General features: G+C 39.9%; 1 protein-coding gene across 1 annotated transcript in view; it reads right to left on the reverse strand.

Annotated features, from left to right (window-relative positions):
* The window catches only part of RBMS3 (RNA binding motif single stranded interacting protein 3), a 707098-nt gene that overhangs the window by 342290 nt on the left and 347250 nt on the right, over window positions 1-17558 (reverse strand). The window lies entirely within an intron of this gene.

Raw genomic sequence — 17558 nt, forward strand, 5'->3', positions numbered from 1 at the left:
GCCCACTCTTATAGCGTGTGTACCCACCCGAACCCAGAACGCCTTTCAAAATGCCAAACAGGGGTTTGGAGTTTAGCCATGACTATGAAGTGAATTATGCTACCTTTTATAAAAAAAATCTTGAATCAAAGTAGCTCATTTATGAGCCTATTTTATCTAGATCATAAAATAAAGCTCAGAAATAACAGATACTCAGGAGTGACAAGTATTAAAGGAAGAACTTAATCTGCTTTAAGAATACTCCAAGACACAAATAAGAATATCTAGCCAAAAGTATAGAAGCCAATGCCAGAAGCCTAGTTAGTCTTTTCTAAACATGAGGAGCATCCAGTACATGCACAGTCAGGTGGCAGTCTTGACTAGCCTGAGTGAGGGGAAAAAAACCCATTCAAACAGCCTGAAATGACTCTGTCTTTACAGGTGACTTTCACAATAGAGAAAAAGGGGTTGGAAAAGATGATCCAGCTAAGACCTCCTGCCCTCAAAACCTTACCACTTCTGAACAACTACAAAGCACACACAACTGAGAAACACTGCTTAAAAAGGGAGGAATTCTCACAGGGAAAACACCACTCTCTCCTAACTCCCTGGTAAACACATGCTGTGAAAGGAGACACACACATGCTATATAAATTACTTAAGTGCCTCTGATCTGGCACAACAGGGAATTTAAGCTGCTGCAACCATCCCTGGCTCTCTGACCATCAAAGTATTTACTCGCAGCACAGAGTGCCTGTCAGGAGAACGGAGGAGTGGTTGGAAGGAGAAGACCATGTCCTGCCACCACTGTGACCTGTGCAGGAAAGCTGAGCTCTTAAGAGAGAAGTTGGGGAAGCTAAGGATTGCTGTGGGCCAAGGTTCCGGCTGGCAGTGTGGGAACTGGAGCTCTGCCTCCAGTTCACAGCCGCCTGCCGAGACGTGGAAATCCTATTTTCACAAGCTGATCAGTGTATTCTGCTAGCAGTATGCATGGCTACAACAGCAGGTAAATATTGGGCCAATGCTAAGTTAACCACGATGTGCTAATGGACTAATAAAAGCAAAACGCCTGCAATTTTCATTATAGTAGTAGCAATGCACTTCAGTAACTTCTAATAGGCTTGTTCTGCATTTAAACCTTGAAGAGAGAAAAATATTTAAGTCTGTGAGCAATTTTGAGCACACTAATCAACTGCCCCTTTACTTTCAGTGGCTCTACTTTAGTGCTTATAATTATGCCCACACAAAATCAGAGCCTCAGTAGATGGACATTTTTACCTCTTTCAAACAAGTCCCTTCACTTAGAAGAATCAAAAAAAAGTTGGAGAACATAAGGGGAGCATCAGTGATAATTGAAGCTGAGAGGCTTTGATTAAATACATAAAGTACCACACTTGCACTGATGCCTTTCCTGCTGCCTTCTCTGTCCTGCTTCCTAGTTTCTCCTGTTTAAACCAGGAGAGCTGGAACACACAATCAGATGTCAGGACATCAGAATTTCTCTGCCTGCTTGTAATGTGACTCAAATAGAAGCCATTAAAAGGAAAAAAAAATCGTTTCACAGACAGTGCAATGGCAACACTAGTAAGTGATGACATTACTCCTCACCTAGAGTAAAAGAGTCAGGGTAACAAGCTTCCTTCCCCAAGTATCTGTGTAGATACTTTTGCTGACAATCAAAAGCACTGAATGTATACGGATCATATTTCTCTGCACACACATTTTATCACTGGGTAGTCCTCACCCAGCCAAGCTTCAATGTCATTCCCAGAAATAGACTGCTGAAGCAGCAGTCCCAGGTACCAGGCACAGGGAACCATCTTGACTGAGCTCCAATGCTGTGGGCCTGTCCTGGAAATCAGCTCCATGCTACGGCCATGGCATACGCAAAACTGCAGGCAACGGTAACCTCCAACAAATACATAGACATGGGCTTCTTAAAACATCCTGGCTGAAAGCATATTTAAATCTCCGGGCACTCCACGGCCATGGTAAAGGTAGATGTGACTGCATATAGCACATGTTTGGCTTTAGTATAATGAGAACTCAGGAAATATCCTGTGGTAATCTCACCCATTTTGATTATCGGTAAGGTAAAATGTAAATAATGTCAATATGACATTCTTACTGCTTTACCCCACAACTCCATGTTTACCATACACACCGAATGCACACAAATGATGTAGAGCAAAGCCAGAATTTTCTGTAAGCCAACAAAGTGCTATGTGCCTTAACTATTAATTGTTATAACTAGATATGTCTTAGGAAGGGAGAATGAGTAAACGGCCTACTGTCACACCAACCTACTAAGCAAGGAAAAAAAAGAGTGGAAATATACCTTTGAAACACAAAAAGCAATTTTCATTCTATTATAAGATCTTTATCCTCACACAGAGAAAAGCATTGGGGGCCTAATTCTAATTTAAGCTTAAGACATTTTATCCCTCTTGGCCAGCCGAAAGGGGACCTAGAAACGAACACGAATTACATTTACACTGATTTTAAGGCCACAGCTATAAAAAGACAGTCCTCGGTACAGCCGGAGAATTAGGCCATCGGATAAGTGGTCTCTCAAGCAAGACCTGCGAAGACTATACACACACACAGATGCCCAGGTTCATGACAGCATCCTGGGAGATGCTTTCAGGGTGGGTACAAAGGCAGACACATTCCACTTTGGAGGATGCTTATCTCCTTAGACTGGAAAGCACCGCTGTACTCCAAACCCTCTTCACTATTAAATCTCAGCCACTGCAGCCCACAGTAATGCATATCTAATACCCCAGAAAGACTACCAAATTGCCTGTACTAGGGCTGATGACATCTTCTGGTCAGTTGCCAGACCAAAAGCTTTGGGTCAGAAGAAAGCTTTGAATTCTTGTTTCCTGAGCTGATGAGTGTATGACTGATGGCAGAAGTATGCGATTTGTTTCCAAATGAGCAAAGGGTCTGGTTCATTAATCTCCACGTAGTAACTGGAGTGAAAGAAATGAATGGCAACCTGATGATGATCCCAGATACGGACCACTTGCTACAGGATCCTGGATGATGCCAAAGGGGGGCATTGTCTGGGAAGCTGTGTGCGCACCTTACAGTGGGGAATTTGTGCCTTGTTATGGTGTTGAACCCTTCATGTCTGGGGCCAAAGTGCTTAACTTCTCTGCCACAAGAGCTATGAGGAACACTACTTTCCAGAGTGGCTTAAAACACCCTGACACCAGCTGTAGAAATATGGGAAAGACATTTTGCCAACACCGCCAAGCACAGGACCTGCAGTGTTAGAAAAAGAGTGTTAGGCGAAATCTACAACCTTTACTTCAAAAGGAAGCTGGAATTCAGAGCTGGCTTTGCCATTAATTTTTCAAATACCCAATGCAACCAACTCATTTTCCAGTTCTCATGCTTCATTATTCAGAGGGGAGTATGTGGGGAATGAAATGTTTAGTAGATCATTCCAAGCAGCTTATTAATTTAGCATGGCTGGCTAATAGGATTTGTTTTCATCTGCAAAAAATGAATGAAATTTCTCCTCCTTTATTATTTAAAAATCAAGAAATTAATGTGCTTAATTCTTATCCAGCCTCATGAACACACTCTTGTGCTTAAACCCTACCACTGAGCTCTCTGAAGCAGTGTCTCATGCAAGTGCACACAGCTAAGCATGAATAATGAGATACCTTGGTCTTTCTTACTAAATAAGCCAGAAAAGCTGAACCAGAAGCCTCTTGGTTACTAAACTAACATCCCTCCTCCTTTCCAACATCCAACCTCCTTTCACAAGAATGGTATTTATCTTCCCATGGCAACCACAGTACTCTTATGTAGTTTTTCACTTGTTGCAAGTTTAATCTAATGCATTTCTCTTCCAAAGCAAAACACTACTTAAAAAAGACAAATTTCAACTATTTTTCACGTACAATTCCTTTTGGATAGGAGTCACAGGCCCCAGATGCCAAGTTGTAGAGTCTGCTTTATTAGCAGCAGCTGGCTCCTTGGCAGGCTTCTGAGGCAGTCGGGTTTGTGGTTTTGGAGTGGCCTCAGAGCCTAGCATGCAGCTGGACAGCTATGCTAGCAGACTAGCCAATTTGTTTGTATTCACCTTTGACTATCCCAAATTTGTACTCTTTAATCCACTTGAAATAAAGATCTTGGAAAGATTCCCCATTAATACTGATGCACTGACTTTTCCTATCATAGTACATAATTTGTATTTTAAAAAAATGAGCATAACACACAAACCTGCATTAAAACATGTGTTATTTAAGCAATTGTGAACATACACTATCCATTTCATTCTGAATGGAGTGTTTTCCAGCTGCTAGATTCATCTCACTTAGAGCCCAATTGCCACAAAATTCCCTTAGCTCCTGATTGAGAGAATAAAATAAGGCAAAGTAAATATAAATAAATTGTGCAAATATCGGTTTACCTCTCACACTAGCAAAGCACAGCTCTCTTTACACCCTACTGTAGAAAGGAGTAATTTTTGAGCTGGAGGGCTTTTACTGGCCAATTATAGTAATGATGAGAGGATGCCACCAACTTAACAGCCCGTTGATGGGAATTTGGAGCTGACTGAACAGAAAACCTCATACTAAGCAAAAGGCAATCACAGTTGAAGAGAACACAGAGAGTTAGGGCAAATATAATAAGAAGAGTTAGACAGAAGCAACTCTACTGCCTTTGGCTGGCTCCCTCAGTGAGAAGTAGCACCAAAAGGCAAGCTATATGTCTCGTCCATAGCCAGGTTGAACGGAAAAGCGGATGAAAGATGAGCACTGAAACGTGCCACACGCAAACCTCCTGTATTTTAGAAATGCTGTGATCAAGGGAGCTCAAGGCATAATTTTCTTTCTGAGTTTGTAGAGCATTCATTGTTCTTGTGGAATCGACCCATGACTGTTGTCTAGGTCCCATCTAGCCAATGAAGGCCTGAAAGACAGGGCCCTTCTTGGACACTTCCCCATGTAGTCAAATCCTTCCTTAGACACCCAACAGAAAACACACAGATATCATAGTGCACATTTTCTAACCCCTCTGCACAGTGACAAAGCTTACTGAACTGTTTCCATAGAAGTACATACATCCCACCACTTGGCAATGTTTTCCATTTGGAAAAGAATGGCATGTGAAAATGCAAGTAAATTCAGAAGAGGAAGACAGACAGTAAGCTTCAAAGTCTGTTCTATCACAGTTCCTTCAATCAAAGAAACCAGAACACACCTCAAGAGGATTTTGATTTCTCTGAATCCCTTGTAAGGCCTTTAAATGTGATTTGCTGGATACAAGGTTGGTGAGTCAGAGCTGCTGGGTTAAGCTCTCTGTACTGCCACTACATCACCGATTCCTTATGTCCCAGTTTACCAGTCTGTCATGATTCTTCCTTATCTTTTCAAAGCTTGTAAGATGCTATGTGATTACTGGATGAAAGATGTTACTGAGGACTGCAATATTACATTATTATAAGATGAGGAAAATATTATTAAAATGTAACTTAACTAAAGTTATCCCTAGTTCTTTTGCAGATAATTCTTTTTTCTGCATAAAATTATTAACTACCCTGTAGCCAAACTGAATAAATGAAACCATTTAAAGCTTAACTAAAATTCCAATCCAATTAGGTTTCTAAATAAAAATAATTACTTTTATTTTATTTAGAAAAAAACTTAGAATTATTCAGTCACTGTGCTATCTTGCTCATGCTTCTTCTATACATTGAATTTATAGTGTTTTTTTTCATCGTATTCCAAACAATATCCGTAGTCCACAGGAAAGAGTTGTCATTGTGTTTTGCTTAAAAATCACTTGTGAAAAATCGCAATTATAAAAAAGAAAAAAAAAAACATAAAAAAATTAGTCTTTCAGTAGGCACATCAGTTATCCAACAGTCAGATAGGTTAGTAGATACTTTGAGGTCTTTGTTTCACAGACAAGGCTGTTGGAATTAGTAGACTAAATGCTCCTGGGGCTTACAGTTCCCTTGAAGCTGGCACAAAGCACTATAGGTCCATAAAGCAGAAGCTCAGGCAAAATTTGTCTCAATTTTCTTTGTTCTAAAAGACTTCTCTTCCAAATCATGACTGCCCAGCTTTTAGCATTTTAGAAACACTTACAAGTAGACAATATACAGGAAGCAAGGCATCCACAGGAAGAGGATGAAGTCCTTTATTGGACAGTACCTGCAAAGTAGGTCTCATTTTATACAGTTTTTTGCATTAAAACCAAAGCAACAACCAAACAAAAGCAATTCACTCTTCTTGGCTATCTTTAAGAGCACAGAGTTTAGCAAACATTACCCAGGGTGACATACACAAGAAGCCTGAAAATTTTCTCACTGATCACAGTATCTTCTAAGACAGACTGAAATACATCAAACTTATACATCACTCCATCTCCCACCATTACTAATAGGAAACTCAAAAAGCAAATTGGTCAGGTGGAAAGTGGCTTATTGTGAAGTATAATTAAGCTTAAATAATGAAGTAGATTAGAGTACATATCAACAGGGGAGACTCATGAACATCTTGCCTGAAGATGAACAGGCCCCAGCAAAACCCAATCCAAGACAAGGGAACAGGGTAGAGAACATTGTCTGCAGACTGAGAATGTCCTGGCCACTGCCATCCCACTGGGTTTAGGTCACTAAATAAATACAAGCCGCCAACTTCAGCCCTTCACCCTCTCCCCCCCCACCCCTACATGTTGCTAAACCAAAGATAAAACTACTTATCCCTCATAAGCAATATTCCATTTATCTGTGGACTGCCTGCCATTCTGGACTAAACTACCGTAGCTTCCCTGAATTTAGGGCTTCTCACATCCAGACAGGAGGCTAACAGTTTAGACTTAGCACTAAAAAGCCAAAGAGTAGGAATGAGAGCTGTGTCACCAAATAAATATTTTCCATAGCAGAAAATAACCTTCAGTCTTGTGTCTTCCCATTTACTTGATGGCAGGAGGTTCCCATGACAGATTATTCCTGTAGCATTGTTTCTCAGAAAGGGAGAAGAATTTTTTCTATAAAGTATTTTGGCAGTTTGGCAAACTTGTGAACAATACCCTATATTATTTGACATAAATTAGTGTTATTGCTTCATTATCCCAGTCCAGCATATTTTATTGATGCACTGAGACTAAATATGAACAGAATCTAGACCTTAAAAACACTTAAATCTGGGCAATCAGGATGATAACACATTGCAATTCCCTAATAAGAATATTTTAGAGCACAGATCGAAATACAACAGCAATTATTGCCTGTGATACAATGACTTTGTGGTAAAAAAACAGGGAGAAACTACAAATTTAAGCAGAAATTATTGTTTGTGTTTACATTTCCATATAGCCAGTTTTGGGGCTACAAGGATGAGTTCTCAGTCCATGTGAAGGTTAAGAATAAAAATGCAGTTTAAAAGGCATACTTACCTTTTGATACTTTTCAAACATTTACGAAAACAAACGTTTCTGCCTTTGAGAAAGTACATGTACTTCTTGGGTATTTGTTTACATGTGGCAGACTAAAAGTATCTTGGAAATGAGATGCAGGAGGCAAATGCTTTATTGTGTATCTTTTCCTCACACAGTCCGCACGTACCACAGCATCAACACTGGTGCAAGGACCTTAGAGTAAAAGCCCATCACATAAAACTGAACTTAAAGCACAGGAAAAAAAAGCCAAAACATCAGTATCATCTCTTTCTATGTGAGGATCTGACAAGCACAGATCAAAACCAGATGTGTTTTCATTTTGCAAAAATAAAGACCAACCAAAAAGGTTTTTCAAAATCCAGCCCAAGTTTCCTCAGTTTGTCTTTCTTATGGAAGAATGAAGCAGGAAGTCTCCATAAGCATTTGACAGGATGGAGGCTCAAGGGTGGCAGAGCTCCCCAGGAACAGCTCCCCCATCATCATCCAGTGTTACCGCAAACTATTGCAGATGTGTATGGGGAATCTCTGCCCCCTCCACCCAGTTCTATATAAAGATGAATTGTGCCTCCTGTCCTGCAGCCAAAGGAATCCACAGAACACAGAGTATGGGAAAGGCCTGTCCCAAAGATAACAGTGTGACACCATCAGGACAGAATTTGGGGCATTCCACAATAGCAGGAGTTCATGTTTTCTTTGAGACTCCTTGGGCTACAGCAATGCACTGCTCGCAGGCTGGGGGCCAGAGGATGCCCACAGAAGATATATGCCACCGCAAACCTCTCTACATTCTTGTTTCTGGTGCAAACTCCTCTAACAAATACATGACAGCAAATACGTTTTTTAAAAAGACATCCATCATTACAGATCATACTGAACTAGGAAGGAGGCAATCAGCCTCTTAAGACCAATGCTTGTAATGTCATTTAAAGGACAGCTAGAAACCCTGTCAATAGCAAGCTGATACAGAAGGGATAAGAATCTAATGGTAGCAGCTAGGACTTAGAAATCAGCTTATAGACGTAGCTGGCCAAGGTAGTGCTGGGCACATTCACATTTCTGACAGTCCTGAGCATTGTACCATGAAAAGCTAAGGGACACAGGGAAGCTGGGGTGGCCACATGTAGGGGTCATAACAGGCAGCTGGGTCTGAAACCCATGTTAAGAACCTCTCTATCCCATTCCAGGTACTTCTCTACATTCTCCAAACAAGTTGTCTGTGTGAGTGAATGTTACAATCAAAGTCACCATTATAAATGAGCTAAACCACTGTTTGGTCCCACACAAAGAGTGAGGGGAAGGAATGGGTCTCTGCTAGACCCTGAAGGAACTTTGGTAATGAGGTCAATTACAGACCTTCGTCAGGCCAAAGGCAGCTTTGAGCATGACATTACCAACAACCATGGAACACACAAAACATTAAGTATCTGAGAAGGTGAGCAAGATTTGCCATGATACATTTTGGGATGATTCTATGATTTAAGCACTTACATTTTCAGTTAGTGTCACTATGTACTCGAACTCACATGCTAAGGAAGCTGAATACAGATAAACATGCTCTACTTTGTCACAGTAGACTCTGGGCCCTTATGAAATCTCCATTTCCTCCAGATTTCATGTGGCAGAAATGGGAGGCAGTGTGGGAAATGCTATTTAATTTCCTTTGATTTAACAAGCATCTACTATAATTTATGTTTAAATTTTCTTTCAGACATCAATCAAATTCACTTGAGGCAAAACTTACTAAAACTAAATAATCAATGCAAAAATAGAGAACCTGTTTATTTTTTGAATTTGCAGAATTACACTCACTTTATTTACAGGCAATTCTATTTTATTTCCTTAAAGCTCAATTTCTGTAAATGGTGTTGGTTTTGAGGATTAATTTAAGCATGCTGTGAGTGTGCAAAAACCCCAACACTCCTGTCTTTTTGTATATATGCCATAACACCCTATTTTTGTTTCCATTCATACTCTTATTAGAAAAATCATCTCTACCTTAGGATGAGTTTAAGCCTGAGCAATAAACCCTCAAGATATATCCCATATTCATACTGAATGCAGACTGAGATTATTGGACCATGTGTGTAACTAAATGCCACGGCAGCTACTGCCCACTGTGAACTTTGCTGTTGTGACTAGAGGTCCTGGAAATGCCCACAAATGATGGAAGTCTCCTCCTAAATTTTGTAATACTTGAAGCCACTAGAAGATGACAACTCTTACTTAGCAGCTACTGAGATTCTGACATCGGTTTTTGCTAGAAGATAAATAAAGATCTTGAACTTCTTCGAAAAGTAAAAATAAGTTTAGAATGTCCATTTTGCTTCAAAATCAGTCAATCTGAATATGCATAAATCTGCTGTGCTAGTTAGACAAAAGACTCATAATTTCTTACACTGTAATCCTGTATTATTCAGTAAGTCCCTTCCCTTCTAATACCTTCTTCTTCTTTCAATGTTTCCACCATCTCTGGTTTTTAGCACTTTAGCAGGAAATGGTAGGGAAAAGGGAGGAGAAGAGGTCTAAATTTACTAAGGTAGAAGTTCTTGGTCTCTTCTTCAGCAACATATTGTGCTTCTATGGTTGTCCAAAGTTTCAAATGTCATTTGACTCACACATTCAAAAACGTTGACTCAAAATATCCATACAAAACTAACTTACAGCTCAGCAAAAGTAACCTACCCTCTTTCCCTCCCCCCCCCCAATATGCACAGAATGGCTCACAACAAGAGCAAAAACTTAATTTCATCATGACAACTTTCTTTTCTCATTTCCCTAAAATCATCATTATTTTCTGCTAATTGTTGAGATGATGAGCCAAGTATCTTGCTACCACACACAGATTTAGCAGAAGTTGCTTCCCCTAAAAGTGCCACAGACTTTTTCCATACTGTGCGTAACAATACGAAGAACCTGAACTATGCTCAGAAGTGAAGAGCCTTGCAACCTGGGGACTCAGCTGCTTTGTTATGCACCTGTGTAAAATCCAAGAGAACACTAATTTGTATAATGAGGTACTCCTGCTGCAAGCTATAAGAATTCAGAGAAATAAGATGCATGTGTTAAAATTCCTGAAACAAACCAGAAAAGGTTCTAAAAAATACAAGATTCTAGCACATTCATCTGTATTTATTATGTTTTTTCATCCAAATTACACATTTCTTGATAAACAAGAGCTTAACTTCCTTTCTGCACTTCAACATTGCCTCCAGTCTCTTTGGTTGAGTTTCTGGCTTTTTGACGTTTTAATATTCTTCATTCACGATTTACTTTTTAAGTCTGCATTTTTTCTCTGCAAATAATATGTATTTGAAGTAATTTCAAATGTTAAATCAGGATCAGTAAAATAAGAAAACCTTCTTAATATATTTCCTTAATAAATGTTGTGCCAAGCTTTAGAATAAAAGCTTAAAGAATGTCAGCATGTAACCATAAGATTTAGATCTCAAACTGGACACATAAAAATATTCTAAAAGTCTTAAAATCATGTAATACCACTGTCATAGACTCATATGCACAAGGTGTTGAGCAAAACAAGGAATTCAAGTCTAAAATGAAAAATAATTTACATACAAAACTATAATGGGAGAGTGACAAAAATACTTCTAACAAAACACTAATCAAATTGTAACAAATACACACCGTGTTACCAGCTGGAGCAGATATTGGTTACAAATACCAGGGCAATAAGGTTGTCCATGGGCATGTTGGCAGTAAAAGGAAGACTAAAGAAAACACTTGCTCACTGCTGGATAGGGCAGAGGACTAGTGGCAAAGGGTATGGAACAGATGGAGGCACTTGGCACTTTCTTTACCTCAGTATCCACCAGCAAGGTCTTCTCAGGTCTCTCTGCTAGTAGTAGGGCCTGAGGTGAGAGGTGCTGCCCCAGAAGAGAAGTATTAAGTTAGAAAGTACTCCAGGAAACCAGTTACATGCTACTCAATAATGACTGCAAAGGAGCCAATGCTACCAAAAGGTTGCTTTGTCCCACCTCTGAAAGGCCATGGCAACTGGAGGCCATCAGGATGTACCTCATGATTGGATAAAGGCAAACATTACACTTGTCTTCAAAAGAGGAAGGATATGGGGTACAGCAGGCTGGCCACAGCCTGCCAAAACTGAATAGAAAAGCCTCACAGAAGCTGTGCATAAGCACATGAGGGCCAAGCACTTAGAACAGCCACCATGGATGATCTAGGGCAAATAACACTTGGCCACTTGCTTGTATTCTGTGTTGAGACAACCAGCTCTACAAACTGGGGGAGAGGACAAGAAGCTGTTTATCATGACTTTAGCAAGTCCTGCACCTTTACAACAACAGGAGGAAGTACACCCTCACTGAGATTGCAGGTGAACTTGGGGTGAACAGCTGACTGACTAGGGAAAAGGGTGTGCTGGTCTTGCCTGGTGTAGAGTTAATTTTCTCCTGTTTCAAAATATTAGTATTCAGGATATCCAATGCTATACAAGAAAGAATTACTCAACACAAAACTCCTTCACCTCACACATTATGTATGTTAAAAACCCTCAAAGTTTACTTACAGAACAAATGACTACTAAGTGATTTCTGCAGGTGCAGATACATCCTATAATCAAATTCAACTGCACAGAAAGGATTTAGTAAAACTGACACATCTGAACTTTATTCCTTCGCTATGCTTTGACCTCAAGTTTAGTTCATTTGCTAAAGTCATTATTAAACAACAATGTTCTATGCAGATTTCAGGAGCAGTAATATTTACATTAATGCAATATCCTTGGGTTAAAGGAATTAGAAATGCTGAGAATCCTATTCTTCAGCTTCTAAGAAGATGTAGTCTAAGGAAACACTGTCTAAGAGAAAACAGTACTATTTTAAAGGCAGTATGGTTTTCAATTATTTTAAATAAAATCAACTGGCAGATCTTTACAAATCTCTGAGACTGGTTTAGTGTGCGGTGTCCCTGCAAATGGCAGGTGGGTTGGAACTAGATGATCTTAAGGTGCTTTTCAACCCTAACTATTCTGTGATTCTATGATAAAGTTACACGATTAATGCCACTGCCAGCTGCCATCAGATAGTCAAAGTACAATTTTGGTAAGATTTAAAATTAAGTGCATCCCTCGTTATAACAAATACCTTCTTCTTAAAATAGGGAAGGCAGTCTGACTCCCCCAGTAATATAAAGGCATAGCTCCCAAAGGGCAGTGTACTCAGACCAGGTAGTCACAGTATCTAGGCTCAATCTCAGATATAAAATGTCACACACAGTAGATCTAAAGTGGTAACTACAACTTAAACTTCAACTTTGGGGACTTTGGCCCAAGAAAGCTTGAAAAATAACTTCTTCAGTGATCTTAAAACTGCAACAGTACACTCAGAGCATCAATATTGCCAGTTTCCAAGGTGTGTTTGAGGGCACTGCAGGACTGAATCCTACTTACAACCAAGGCACAAAACTACCATTAAATACCTTTGCAAATGCTGGGGTCTTGTGAAAAGCAGAACACATCTAATAAGGTATTTAAATGACCATGTGGCAACAAATACTCACATGGGATCTAAATCCAGGTTGCATGGGCTCATGAAGAAGTCCAACATTTCCTAACTTCATGACTGCATAACCTTAAAATAAATAACAGACTCTAATAACAGAAGCTGACAGTTACTTTTGTAAGAAACACCACATTTGGGAAAACAAAAAGCCCACCTAGCAGAGTGCTTTACATTTGGGAGTTGCTAATAACAGGTCTTTTGGGAAATGGCGTAAGAAATGCAAGCAGAGAGTAATTATTCCCAGTACACCTTTAACTTTGAGACTTCCCAACCAGAAGCTGTACAGGAACCATCAACCTAACACATACCAAATGTTCTACCTCTTCTATGATATGACCAGTTTAGATTTTAGCCCTCTAAAAACCTCTTTGTGGGAATCAGTTTTAGAATTTAATATTATATTAAAGAAAACATTAAAAAATAATTTCTTCTAAATATGGCACAAAAGAAGTAAGTTGTGTTGCTTCCTCCCATTCCTGTTTTACAAGGAAAATTTTGCAGTGGTTCTTTTTTCACCATTCTCCCATTCAGACCATTTTACCTGAAACTGTCATACCATATCCCATGTCTTAACATAGACAATCCTCCAAAACACGAGGAAGGGCAGCCACCCAGTCAGAACTCTTTTAACTCTAGTGGTGTTAAATACCCAAATCATCTCTCACATGCCTAATATTTTGTTTGTAATAGCTTGTCACTAAATTTCCTTTCTTGAACCTAGGGCTAACATAGTTCTACAGGGCAAAAAGTCTTTCCATACAGTAAACAACCTGTTATCAGGCTATCATATATTTCACTGAGGTCCATTTATCATTACAATTCCCTCATCCTACTGGCCCAAATAGACAAAACTCTGCTGCAGAGGAGGGAATCTATGCAGCAATGTGGCTTTGCTTCAAGAGACCCTGCCATAGCTTTCTGCTGCCAAACAGAGCCTGGCTCTCTCTGCCCTATCTCTGGCTCCCCACACTCAAGACCTCTGGAAGAGCCTTTGTTACCAGCAGACCTTTGACAATCCACTGGTCTGCCAGGGATGACCACAGTTTAAAAGTTCCTTTGCAGGCTGTATACTGAGGGTTTCTGAGCCACAAGTGGCCTCCTGGCATCCTTCTCTCTTTCCATCCCTCCCCACTTCTAAACAGCAACAGCTACATAAAGATGCCTCAGAGCATCTGGAAGAACAGGAATTGTTCAGGCTCTGATAGCAAATCAGGCAAGTATAGGTAAGGGTCAATATGCAGAGTGATTCCTGCATTTAATACCACAGCTCCAAAAAATACAGCCACAGCTATGAAGTCACACGTGCATTTATTACATTTCTCAGTCTAAATATCATACATTTATTCAGCAAAGAAACATTTTTTCTTTTTTTCAGTCATGCTTTTTACAGTCTTTGGTAATTAGTCTGCAGTAAACTAACTACTACATCAGCACAAGCCAGGAAATCAAGACTTTGAAATATCCTCTCTCCCAATACTACCACGTACGATGGCACACAGAACAGTTTTCCTTAAAGCACTACCCTCCATAAGCGTTAACTGCCAGATTTCTGCAGTGACAGTCTGCAAGGCTAAAATTAGCAAGCAACACCTTCCCTTGCACCTCATCACATGATAGGAAACAAACATAAATAGGGAAATACAATATGTTCCTAAAGGCAAAGTCGGAATACTTTAATCTCCATAACAGTTTAGAATTAAAGGACACTTACACAAGCAATTCCTCATGATACATCATCTGTTACTAGTGTTATAAGTCACTTTCAGCATACCTAAAAAGATGGCCACCTCTAAATATGCTCCTTCAAAACTCAGTCTGGCCTTCATCAAATTATTTTATGTCTATGCTACAGACAAATTGTTTTATTAGGCACCAGTATGTTACCAGATATCTATTTATTCTAGCACCCTTCTGCACAGGTAACAAACCTTTCAGTGAATCCATCTCTCTGATAACTGTTATTCTATATTTCACCCAGGAGTATCAAAAACTCCTTCATGGGCCATATTCCTCCCTCCTGCACCACTGAGGTGCAGCTGATTGCAGGCTGGATGGCAGACTTGGAAGACAGAACACCAGGTCATATTTCTCTTCTTTCCCCCCTAAAAGTGCTCCACATAAAACAGCCACAATCCCATCTTCTTCAAAACTTTGTCCAGAGGATACATAAGACCTGGAGTATTTAAACCAATTTGCTAATTCAAACACAACAAATGGTAGAACAGATCAACTAACATCGCATCACAGCCCAAGCGCAGACAAATTGTCAACTCATTTAGGACCTTTATTTCTCCTGCTTAAGGGAAGCAGGCGCAGTCCTTCACACAAAACCACAGACATATGTCACAGTGTTGCATAACACTACATAGCATACAACAGGAGTGCATATAGCTAATGTGATTCAACTTACACAATGCTCTGACAACCTGCTTTTAAGCTTATCATCACCTCACTGGCTCAGTTCTAGCTCAGCTCGACTATCATCTACTCTTCTTGATGCAGTGGCATGCCTGTGGCTGAGGAAAAGGGATAATGTCTCCCTGAAGCAAGGCTCTGGCTTGGCCACAGATTCCCAAAGCAGCACCTTGGATGCGCTGAAGCCACTGCATTTCAGCAGACCTGAGGCAGGGAGAGGCAGAGATTTTTCTGCAAATCCCCAGGGATCTGACTGCTTCTATTTTAGTATCCCTAATTACAAACATCGCTATTTTTGGTCTTAAAACCGTCAGAGCTTCTATAAAATTAGCCACAGCATTTCACTCGAAGACATCCTGGCAGCGGGCAGCTCCACAGGCTAGCAGCCTACTTGTGAAAATAACGTTTATCAGCTACTCACTTGATCACAACAACATTTCTGACAGTTTAAAGTTGAGCCCCACTTAAAAGAAATCTTAAAAAAAAAAGCAAGAGAAAAAAGCCTCTGGATTAGCAGTTCTCACCCAGCATCCCAAGTTTGTGAACTGACCTTGATGTTTAATAAGAACTGTTTATGCCAACAAAAGAGAATTAAAACCAAACAAACACAAAACCCCCTCCCCTGCCACAACATCTAAAGAGCAAACAAGGCCATTGCCATTGATTCCTTTCAAGCCATTCATCAAACTACTGGCAACAAAAATAAGGCCCAGCTTCATTACAAACAGAACAATAAAGAAAAAGGAGGTTGAAAATTTAGAAAGAAATGCTCACAGACAATAGATGGATTTAAGATTTTTCTTCTTTTTTTTTTTCCTGTCAACAATCCAGGCACCAGGGTTTTTTTTGCTGTGCTGAAAATTACTAACATGAGTACTAACAAAATTATGTGGCTGTTTCCGATTAGTTCCATGACTTCAAATTTCGAGTGGTTCTTGAAATATTATTTATCAGAGCTTTTAAAAATATATACAACATTCATGAATGAAATCAGGACAGGAAAAAAACACTTTCATCTTCATAAGCAGGAGCTGATCATATTCGAATATCCAAGATAGATTACTTTTGCTGCCTGTCAACCCAGCCTACCATTCCTATTTAAAGATTTTTCAAATGAAGTCAGCTTCCTTAACAAACAAAAGCAAAAAAAAACCCCAAAAAAACAAAAAAAACCAAACAACACTACAAATGACAAATCCGCCACCACAAAAAAAAACTCTCAACACTTTCTCCAACCTAAGCCCACAATATTTGCCTTCAGCAGCCAAGAAAATGCCCTAGCTGTATTTATTAGCTATATGGTGGCATCAGTTGGGAAGAACACACAAGATCAGCTCTGTTCTCCATCCCATGCACTCTAAGGACAGACACCCCCTCCCACAGTGTTATGGTCCATGGCCTTGGTCATGCTTTTGCCATCACCAAGGAATGACAGCACTAACACACAAAGACCAACACACTCACCCAGGGCAGGCAAGGCCAGTAAGCAGCAGTGAGATGCAAGGCAGAGATGCACAGAAGTGCCCAGTCAAGAAAAACACAGACAAACCATCATCTCAGTATGGCATCACTCAGCTGAAGCCCAGTGCCTTGCAGCATCACCCGATCCCTTTTTCACATTCACCACTTTGCACTGGAGTGGAAACTCTCAGAAATTAATCTGGATGGTAGGCCTGGCACTTTGTACCAATTACTACATTGTAAAATAAATAATACCAGTCTTGTGACAAGGCTAGTAAGTGATTACCATGATGCCTCATAAATTGGTATCGACTTGCCATATTTTGAGTTTAATGCAATTAAGGATATGAAAGGAAAAGCTTTCTTCAGGGAAAGTAAAGGTGGCAGGATAGGAGGTCTCTTGGTATCTAGTACCAATGTTAACAGTTGCACGCGAAGTGAGGCAGCAAGATCGTTATCCTTCCTGAAGATATGGTGGCACTGCTTATGTTAGCAGGTTAATTTTCTCTGTTTTCTAAGCTCCCTTGCAGTTATCACTGATGGCTGGTCTCCCTCTCTAAGCTGACAGTTTATCCAGTTGTTATTAAAATTGCTTCATTTCAAGCTGCCATTGTTTGATAGCCATGGCCTGTGTATATAAAAAGAAAACCCTTTAAAACACATTTCAAACACCTCTATTAGTCAAGGAAATATTTAACAGCAGCAGTAGCTATGCAACGAGAGGTTAAACTAGTTAGT

This window comes from Melopsittacus undulatus, chromosome 1, assembly GCF_012275295.1.
Source record: "Melopsittacus undulatus isolate bMelUnd1 chromosome 1, bMelUnd1.mat.Z, whole genome shotgun sequence".
In the NCBI taxonomy this organism is placed as follows: Eukaryota; Metazoa; Chordata; class Aves; order Psittaciformes; family Psittaculidae; genus Melopsittacus; species Melopsittacus undulatus.